At 40.7% G+C, this 9,815-nt stretch overlaps 1 protein-coding gene across 1 annotated transcript in view; it reads right to left on the reverse strand.

The window, feature by feature from the left end:
- Window positions 1-8,793, reverse strand: part of KIAA1958 (KIAA1958 ortholog) — a 67,898-nt gene extending 59,105 nt beyond the window's left edge. Inside the window, exon 1 of the mRNA XM_070736240.1 lies at window positions 8,497-8,793. The gene's annotated coding sequence lies outside the window, so the exon portion shown is untranslated. The remainder of the gene's footprint in view (window positions 1-8,496) is intronic.
- Window positions 8,794-9,815: the final 1,022 nt, after the last annotated feature.

A 9,815-nucleotide genomic window follows, 5' to 3' on the forward strand; every position in this document is an offset into this window, starting at 1 on the left:
AGCATCCTTCCCCTGGAGTGGGGAGGGAATGGAGATTTTACAGTATTCTTCCCCTGCCACGGCCACTGCCATACCCCCTAAGCCATGCCCACCAAGCCACACCCACAGAACCGGTAGTAAAAAAAGGTGAAACCCACCACTGCCATAATGATACCATTATGTCTACTACTTTTGCAGAATACTGAACAAATAAAACCAAATGCGAGTATGTCGATGCAAATTTGCAAACACAGATATTACAGGCATACTTCAGGGAGGAAAGTAGGGCAGATTTAGCCACATAATAGGAGAGCCTTCATGTAATAAATTCAGTTTTATTGCTGTTTGATGAATAAAACAACTGTCAAAAAGTGTATCCTGACTTAGACTACTACGGTTAAAAAAGATATGCTAAGGCATCAGATTTCTATCACTTAATTAAGATTCATTTCATTATTCCTTTGAAGAATCCAATTAAAGTAACATCAAGAGGAATTTTATAGCAAACCTTAACAAAGTACGTTTGATCACGACCACAAATAAAATGGAAGCAAAGCCAAATAATCCTTTCAATAACACATGGCAATGTATTAAAAGCAATGCTGTATACATAAATACATAAAACATACATATACATGTTAAAATGACCCAAAGTGCTTTGACAAGCAAATATGCACTTATTGCAAAAACCTGAATAGTAATTTAAAGGATGTAAGACAGCCACCCCGAATTAAGTGAGAATTAATGCACTTTTTATTTATTTTTAAATCTTAACTGTGAAAGTCTCAATATATTCGATATTCAATATAACCCAAGAAGTAATCTAACTTCTTTTGATTGCTGAAAAGTTTTGTGAAATCAAAAGCTTCACAAATCTTTGTACTGGTCAATGATGTAATCAAAATCAGTATTCTATATCCTACATATGTCTGGGAAATAAGCCTGTTGATAGCAATAGTAATAACATTTAGACTTATATACCGCTTCACAGTTTTACAGCCCTCTTTAAGCGGTTTACAGAGAGTAAGCATATTGTCTCCAAAAATCTGGGTTCTCATTTTACTGACCTTGGAAGGATGGAAGGCTGAGTCAACCTGGAAACTACTGAGATTCCATCTGCCAAACTCCTGGCAGCCGGTGATCAGCAGAAGTAGCTTGCAGTACTGCACTCTAAGCACTGCACCACTGAGGTTCTTAGAATAGGACTACAGTGAAATAACTAGGGTTTCAAATAGAAAATATAGAAATACAATGTATGTCTAGTCTAGTGCATATAATCTCACTGAGATTTATTTATTTGTTTATTTATTTATTTATTTATTGGATTTGTATGCCGTCCCTCTCCGTGGACTCGGGGCGGCTAACAACAGTGACAAAAAACAGAATGTAAAAATCCAATACTACAACAGCTAAAAACCCTTGTTATAAAACCAATCATACATACAAACATACCATGCATAAATTGTAGAAGCCTAGGGGGAAAGATTATCTTAATTCCCCCATGCCTGACGGCAGAGGTGGGTTTTGAGGAGCTTACAAAAGGCAAGGAGGGTGGGGGCTATTCTAATCTCTGGGGGGGGGGTTGGTTCCAGAGGGTCAGGGCCACCACAGAGAAGGCTCTTCCCCTTGGCCCCGCCAACCGACATTGTTTAGTTGACGGGACCCGGCGAAGGCCCACTCTGTGGGACCTAACTGGTCGCTGGGATTCGTGCGGCAGAAGGCGGTCCCTGAGATATTCTGGTCCGGTGCCATGAAGGGCTTTATAGGTCATAACCAACACTTTGAATTGTGACCGGAAACTGATCGGCAACCAATGCAGACTGTGGAGTGTTGGTGTGATATGGGCATATTTAGGGAAGCCCATGATTGCTCTCGCAGCTGCATTCTGCACGATCTGAAGTTTCCGAACACTTTTCAAAGATAACCCCATGTAGAGAGCGTTACAGTAGTCGAGCCTCGAGGTGATGAGGGCTTATCAGAGATATTATCAGCATTAGAAGAGCTGCTCCCAATTCAGCAGTGGGCTGCTCCCAGTTTGGCCCAGTTCCACCCATCCCACAAACCAGTAGTTAAGGGTTTTAGAATCCACTACTTCCCCAATTCTTCCAACCTCATACTGTATGAACTTGAAGAACATTTCCAGGTAGTTTTATGCTATTATCCTGTCCTCCTTACTTGAAGTTCAACAGCAATAGTAATAGCACTTAGACTTTTGTGCTTTGTTCTCTATAGCCTTCGCTAAGTGGTTTGCAAAGTCAATGTATTGCCCCAACAATCTGGGCCATCATTTTACCGACCTCAAAATGATGGAAAGGCTGAATCAACCTTGAGCCAATCAGGATCAAACTCCTGGCTGTGAGCAGAGTTGCATGCTAACCACCGTGATGCCGCCACCACCCTTCAATAGAAAGCCATGTTTAATACAGAAAATTGTTTAAGGTTGGTACATCTGAAATATGGTAACTGTCCAAGAACATTTTATGAAAATTGGAACATAGGTCTTTTTGCTGTAATATAACATTCAATGAGGAACAATTTTGCAGATTTTATTAAGTCACACCTCTGTATTAAAGACTTGGAAACTGGCCAATAAAGATGCAGAACTTAACAAACTAGTTAGTTTAGCATCTCTTCTGGGTATATCGCTATAAAGCAAAACAAAAGATAGTATCATTAAATATAAAGAAGTACTTAAAAAAAAAGCCAGTGGATTTATTAATGCCAACTCTTCTTTTCCCTGCAGGCTTAGTCAGGTGGGTTTGGGGTTTTTTTTTAGCATCACTAGAAGGGAATGACAATTTACTCCTTGTCCCCATCTTTTTGGCTTTGTTCCAGGCCATAATTCATGCAATTTTATCCTTCTGTTATCCATGCTGAGAAACATTATCTAGTCATAAAATAATAAAGAGAGTCTGAACAGTAATGTTGATGCCAGCAGTATTACTAGTGCCACAGCAAGATCTGGGTTATGCTAAGAACTGCTTCTGTGGAAAGTTTCTAAAAGTTTCTAAATTAAATCATGTAACATAGTTTAAAAAATCATTTATTAAAATTTGTGAACCCAATTTTTAGATCATCACTGCATTGCTAATTAATTACCAGCCATAATTTAAGCTGTTGGTACAAATTTTTAAAATCTCAAACAATGTATTGTTTAGCTAACTAGGAGATTGTCTTTTCTGAATGAAACTAATTAATATTTGCAGGCAAGATCCTTTTCATGGTGTCCACAAACTGCACATGCCTATTTAGTTGAATTTTACTATTAGTCGATTAGCTAATAAATTCTAATAAATGTTTTTTTAACTTTTTATATTGCTTTCGGTATTTTATTTTGTCAGTTAATGAAAATCAAGGTGTAAATAATCTAAGATAGTATTTCAGGGTGTCAACAAACAAGTATGGTTGACATACAAACTTTGAGATCATTTTGTGAGAAACTCCTGTACCAAAACTTTTTCACTAAAGTTAGCAATCTTTGGATAAGTTATGTTACTGTTGAGTTTTAGAACAGGAAACGGATCCATTTAACATCCCCCCCCCCCGCCCGGAAAAACTGTTTTATTGAAAGGGTCCCATAAACAATGGGATCTCCCAAGGACCTGCATCCAAAAAAGTCTTCTCAAATGATCTGAAATAACTGATGAATATTGACAGATCCACATGTGCTGATGACACCAAATCCATTAGAGTAGATGAAATAAAAACTAGAACAAAAGCTTTACTTTAACTTTCCTATATTGGGAAATAACCATTAAAGTGGCAAATGGATGTAATGTAAAGTACCCTATGAACTGATAGGGTGTAAGCTAGGTATGGCCACACACAAAATACTGTATACAAGTCCAGTTATACCTGAAATGAGAACACTGAAGACGTGAGAAAAAGTGGATAGAAAATTGATAACCTTAAAATACAATGATAGTACAATGTTCTGTAATAAAACATGAACTATTTGTTGAGTGATTATCACAAATATATAATAAATACGAGTGAAAAGATGTCTATAAATTAAACATGGTATGGAAGAAAGTAAATAGGCTATTTCTATAATATGAATATCTGGATTTACCTGGAAAAGCTGAATGTGAAATTCAGATCAAAGTACTGTATTTGTTAATTCAATTCAATTCAATTTATTAGATTTGTATGCCGCCCCTCTCCAAAGACTCGGGGCAGCTCACAACAGTAATAAAAACAGTATAACAATGGAACAAATCTAATAATAAAATATATAAAAACCTCAACAATTAAAAACCATACAGCACATACACATCAAACATGAAATATAATAAGCCTGGAGGAGACGTCTTAGTTCCCCCGTGCCTGGCGATATAGGTGGGTCTTAAGTAACTTGTGAAAGACAAGGAGGGTGGGGGCTGTTCTAATCTCTGGGGGAAGTTGATTCCAGAGGGCCGGGGCCACCACAGAGAAGGCTCTTCCCCTGGGGCCCGCCATACACAGACTGGAAAATAGATTGATTCATGGGCTATTAAAGATTGCTATTCACAAAAGCTATATTTAGTATGGGCCTCTCAGTTGTTGAGGAATACAAGTAATTCTCAATTTACAACAGTTCATTTAGTGACTGTTCTAAGTTGCAATGTCACTGAAAAAAAAAATGACCTATCACAATTTTTCACACTTATGACCACTGCAGCATCCCCATTGTTACGTGATTAAGATTTGGATCCTTGGCAACTGGTTCATATTTAGGACATTTCAAGGGTCCTGGGATCATATCAGGTGTGAAATGCTCCCTATTCGCTCGTGCCTGTCAGTCGTCAGAGAGTCAGTCCACCCGCCCAGACACCACCATTTATTAATTATTTTATTTATTTTATTTATTGCATTTATATGCTGCTCACTCCAAAACAGACTCTGAGCGGCTAACAACGGTTATAAATGCAATACAAGTTAAAAAACAGTAAAAACCTCACTAAAATCACGTATATAATAAAAAAACATACATACTAACAATCAATCTTAATTCCAGGCCTGCCAGAAAAGCCAGTTTTTAACAGCTTTCTGGAAAACTGGTCAGGAGGAGATAATGCGAATCAAATTCCATAGGGTCGAAGCCACCACAGAGAAGGCTCTTCCCCGAGGTCCCGCCAACCGACATTGTTTGGCAGACGGGACCTGGAGAAGGTCGACTCTGTGAGCCTTTACTGGCTGCAGCAAAGTATGAGGACAGATGCGGTCCACCTTGTTCGTGTGCAGAGGTTAAAAGAACCCAAATGGTGGCGTCTCGGAGGGTAGGAGGAGCCTCACACTGCCTCTGTGACCGGCTCTCCGTCGACCAACAGATATGAGTGAACCAGAAGCATTTCACCCCTGGATCATGTGATTAACTTTCTGACAAGTAAAGCCAATGGGGAAGCCAGATTGTGTTAATACATTAAGAACTGAAAGTGATTCACGTTAAAAAAAAAAGTGGCACAAAAAGCGTAAAATGGGGCAAAATTCACTGACCTACTGTCTCACTCAGTAACATAAAATTTGGTTTCGATTGAGTTTGTAAGTCAAGGACTACCTGTATGGGCTGGAAGTTGTAACTGAATTCTTGTCCAGTTTTTGGGCTCACTGTAGGTATGTGGATGACTGATAATACAAACCATTGTTGTAGATCAGTGTTTTTCAACCAGTGTGCCGGGGCACACTAGTGTGCCGTGAGACATGGTCAGGTGTGCCGCGAAGCTCAGAGAAAGCAAACAAGAGAGAGAGAAAGAAAGAGAGAGAAAGAGAAAGCAAACAAGAGAGAAAGCAAGCAAGAGAGAGAAAGAAAGAGAGAAAGAGAACAAGAGAGAAAGAAAGCAAGAGAGAGAACAAGAGAGAGAAAGAAAGAAAGCAAGAGAGAGAGAGAGAGAAAGAGAGGGAGGGAGGGAGAGAGAAAGAGAGCAAAAAAGAGGAAAGAAGGAAGAGAGAAAAAAAGAGGAAGGGAGAGAAAGAGGGAGAGAGAAATAGAGCGAAAGGAAGGAAGAGAGAGAATTTTTTTGTCCAATATTTTTTTAGCCAGCGCCCCCCCCCCCCGCCCTCAATGTGCCCCATGGTTTTGTAAATGTAAAAAGTGTGCCGCGGCTCAAAAAAGGTTGAAAATCACTGTTGTAGATACATATTTGGGTTTGATTCAGTATGAATCTTGTATTTAATATAGGTTTATGTGAGACCTACGAGCAAGCATTAAATAGCACACAGGATTGTAATCCAAGTGCCACTAAGATGTAAATAAGAAATGTTTTTTTACATTTTTAATAAGGTACTATATTTATAGCAATATTTAACCCAGATAGTATCATAATTTATACAAACACCAATAGAAACATGGAACCATTACCTCACACACCTTGTTATAATTAATTCATCAACACAATAATAGTGTCACTTAATAGAATGGATGATGGATGCTGAATGCAGCATGGGAGAAAAAAAGATGACTTCAGAGTTAATGAATGTGAATGGAATATGCAGATCCTGAATATTCTGCTCATCGGCCCTCTTAATAAACTGCACGAGAATCTAAACTATTCTGCTGAAGACAATGCAATTGCCATTACACAAACCACTGTTCTGCAAATCTTTATTAATGGTAGGGGGGGAAAGAACAAGAATTTTGGGATGAAGAATCCTATTTTGGAGTCATGTCTCTGTAACAGAGGTTTCCATGCTTACCATGACTAGAATTTCACCTTTAATTTATTCTGAAAAAAACAATTAGCATTTTTGCATTCTTGAGGGATGAATACAAATACTGTACTGCAACTGTGCACCTTTCCTTTTTGGGGCCAGAAAAGCAGACAAAAGACTTAACTTCTTTTCAAGTTGTCTTATATAGGAGAAGCACCAGAAATAAAAGCACTGAATTCAATACAATCAATTGGGTTGAAGTAAGCATGACTAGAATAACACTTTAAACAATTGGGAAGGCTGTAATGAATGAATATGCTACCAGACTTTAGTTCCTGTGCACAAGATTACCAGACAATAAATACTTGCCCCTTCTCCTTCCCTCCCCGCCCCCCATGGTTAAAAACAATAATTGTTGAACTGGTGTAAGAATTCCAAAAGAGCTAGAGGAATTTATCTTCCATTCTAAACTCTGATAATTCAGCTCCTTCACTTAACAAAGCAGGAAGCTTTTCCTTATAACTCCCTCCCCCATTCTCTCCCAATTCTTTTTCTTCCTCTCATTGTCTTTCTTTTTAAAGTCAAACTAAAGAAAAACTTTTTTGCGGAGTAAAATTCCAGGAATCAGACACAGGATCTCTCGTATTTCATTGTCATAGAAAGAAAGGAGGGGGAGGTCTATCCAACTATCTTCCCGCTTGTTGTCCCAGCATACAATACCATATTTTTTCCATCTACCCTTGAAAGGCATCCAGAAAAATCCATCCCCAAGATCATTTACCTGGCTAAGAGTTTCAACAAACTCAATGGAAATCTCTGTGGGCCACTGCAAGGTGGGTTGAGGCTCTTTGGAACTAATGTTAAAATCTCTGCCCTGGCACATCAGTTCCATATATGTCTGGGTCTTGCTATTCCCTATATTAGTTGTATAGACACCTTGTTACAGGTACACCTGTCCCTAGACATCCTAAGCTTCTTTCTGACTTCCCACCTGAAGCAACTACTGCATGCTTCTTTCTTGGGTGTAAACCAACCTCTCCTTTCAACCAAATCATACTTTTTTTTTTACGACCCCCCCCCTCCCAAAAAACCTTCCTTCTATTTCCTCGCCCACAAGCAGCCCTAACCCTTTTCTTCAACAGGCACCAACTCGCAGGTCTTTGAATCAGCCTCATCACAAAAGATTATTATTATTATTATTATTATTATTATTATTATTATCATCATCATCATCATCATCATCATCATCATCATCATCATCTCTCCGAAGACTTGAGGCAGCTCACAGGATACAATATAAAACAGTGAAGATGCCTCCCTTTCTTCAATCAGCTGTCTCCCAATCCTGCCAGAGGAGGAAGGAAGGAAGGGATGGGAGAAGAGAAGGGGGGGAGGGCTGCAGCTCATTCCTTTCATGCTCTAATAAACTTACATACTCAGGCACACACAGAGAGAGACACACACAAGCAAAACAAACTCTGATTTTTTTTCAAAGTATTCACTAAGTTTGGGGTGCAGCTCTTCAAGCTTCTTCCACTGGTGGTCCTTCTCCAGGAGAAAGTGTTGGGGTTTCTTTTACACCCACACCCCACAAAGGGGGACCCTTTTGCCTATGTTGTTCTCTCCATTCATTCTCTAACTGCCCTATTTCTCTTGCTTTCCTCTCCTCTCAAGGATGAGGACCAGCAAGTTGCCTTCCACTCGCAAGCGTCTTGCAAGAGCTGCCTTCCTAACCCCCCCCACTCACGCCCCCCCCCCCCGAAAGCTAGACTTGCTTTCTGATCCCCAGCCAGGTGTCCCAAGTGCCCAGAAGCTGCTCCCACCCGGGGGCGTCCCCGAGACCTTCGCCACCTCGACCTCCGGCTCCCCACAGGGCTGAGATCCACCTACCTGCACGTGCCCGTCCATAGGAATGCGATGGGTGTCCCCCACGTGATAGTGGAGGGAGGGACGGGAGGGGTGAAGGAGGAAAGAGGCGCCCGTGGTCTATTGGCGATATTGGATGGCCAGCTTCTTTATAAAGCGGAGGTTGTTTAGGCGGGGAGGGGGGGGAAGAGTGTTGTGTCTGGTGGAGGGGAGCGCGGATTTCATCCCCGCTCATTGGCAGCTCCCCGCTTTCCTCCTCCTCGCGCCCACCCCGCCCCGCGCCACCCCATGTGTTGGTGTGCGCGTCCGCCGACAGCTCCCCCGCCTTCTTTCTCGGCGATATTATTAAACGCTGGGTGAGACACCGGGGGAGAGCGAGCCCGTATCAGCTACCGGAAATCGAAGCCCTGGCCATAAATATACCACAGGAAGTACCACACGCACTCACACATCTCTCCCCCACACACACACACCACCATTGTTACTTGCTTAGCCAGTCTTTGCCGCCCCCTCCCACCGCCTCAACTCTCTCTCTCTCTCTCTCTCTCACACACACACACACACACACACACACACCGGCGCCCTTGCCTTCTCGATCCGCCGATACGCACTCGGGCGCCCTGCACGGAAAAAGGCTCCCTGACCACTATGAGATGGTGGTCCTGGCGGGCCAGTGCCAAATTCACGTTAGGGAAAGGTTAATAATAATAATAATAATAATAATAATAATAATAATAATAATAATAATAATAATAATAATAATAATAATAATAATAATAATAATAATAAACAATAATTTATTAGACTTGTATGCCGCCCCTCTCCGAAGACTCTGGTCCAAAGGAAGAGGTTTCCTGGGCTGGTCCAAAGGAAGAGCAGAGGTGTCAACATGTCAGATAATGCCGGATAACTTATGTACAATAGAATGCAACATCTGTACTTCAGATATTTCTCTGTAAAGGTATAGAGCCAGCAATATTACTGGGGGGGGGGGGGAGAGAGAGAAAAGAGAAAAGGAAAAGGAAAGAAAGAGACAAAGAAAAGGAAAGAAAAAGAAAAGGAAGGAAGGAAGGAGAAAAAGAGAAAGAAAGGAAAGAGAAAGAAACAGAAAAGGAAAAAGAAAGAAAAGAAGGAAGGACGGACGGAAGAAAGAAAGGTCTTGAATAGAAAGAAAGAAAAAGAAAGAAAGAAAGAAAAATCTTGGATAGGAAGGCAGGGAGGGTATTTCAAAAGGTTTTAAAGAAATTCACAGAAGGAAAAAGTACTGGAAAGTGTGAGACTAAAAGCCCATTACAAGCGCTCACAACTGGCGGTTTTCTTTAGACACCCCGCAGAGTAAGATG

Source organism: Erythrolamprus reginae, chromosome 2, assembly GCF_031021105.1.
Source record: "Erythrolamprus reginae isolate rEryReg1 chromosome 2, rEryReg1.hap1, whole genome shotgun sequence".
Taxonomy (NCBI): Eukaryota; Metazoa; Chordata; class Lepidosauria; order Squamata; family Dipsadidae; genus Erythrolamprus; species Erythrolamprus reginae.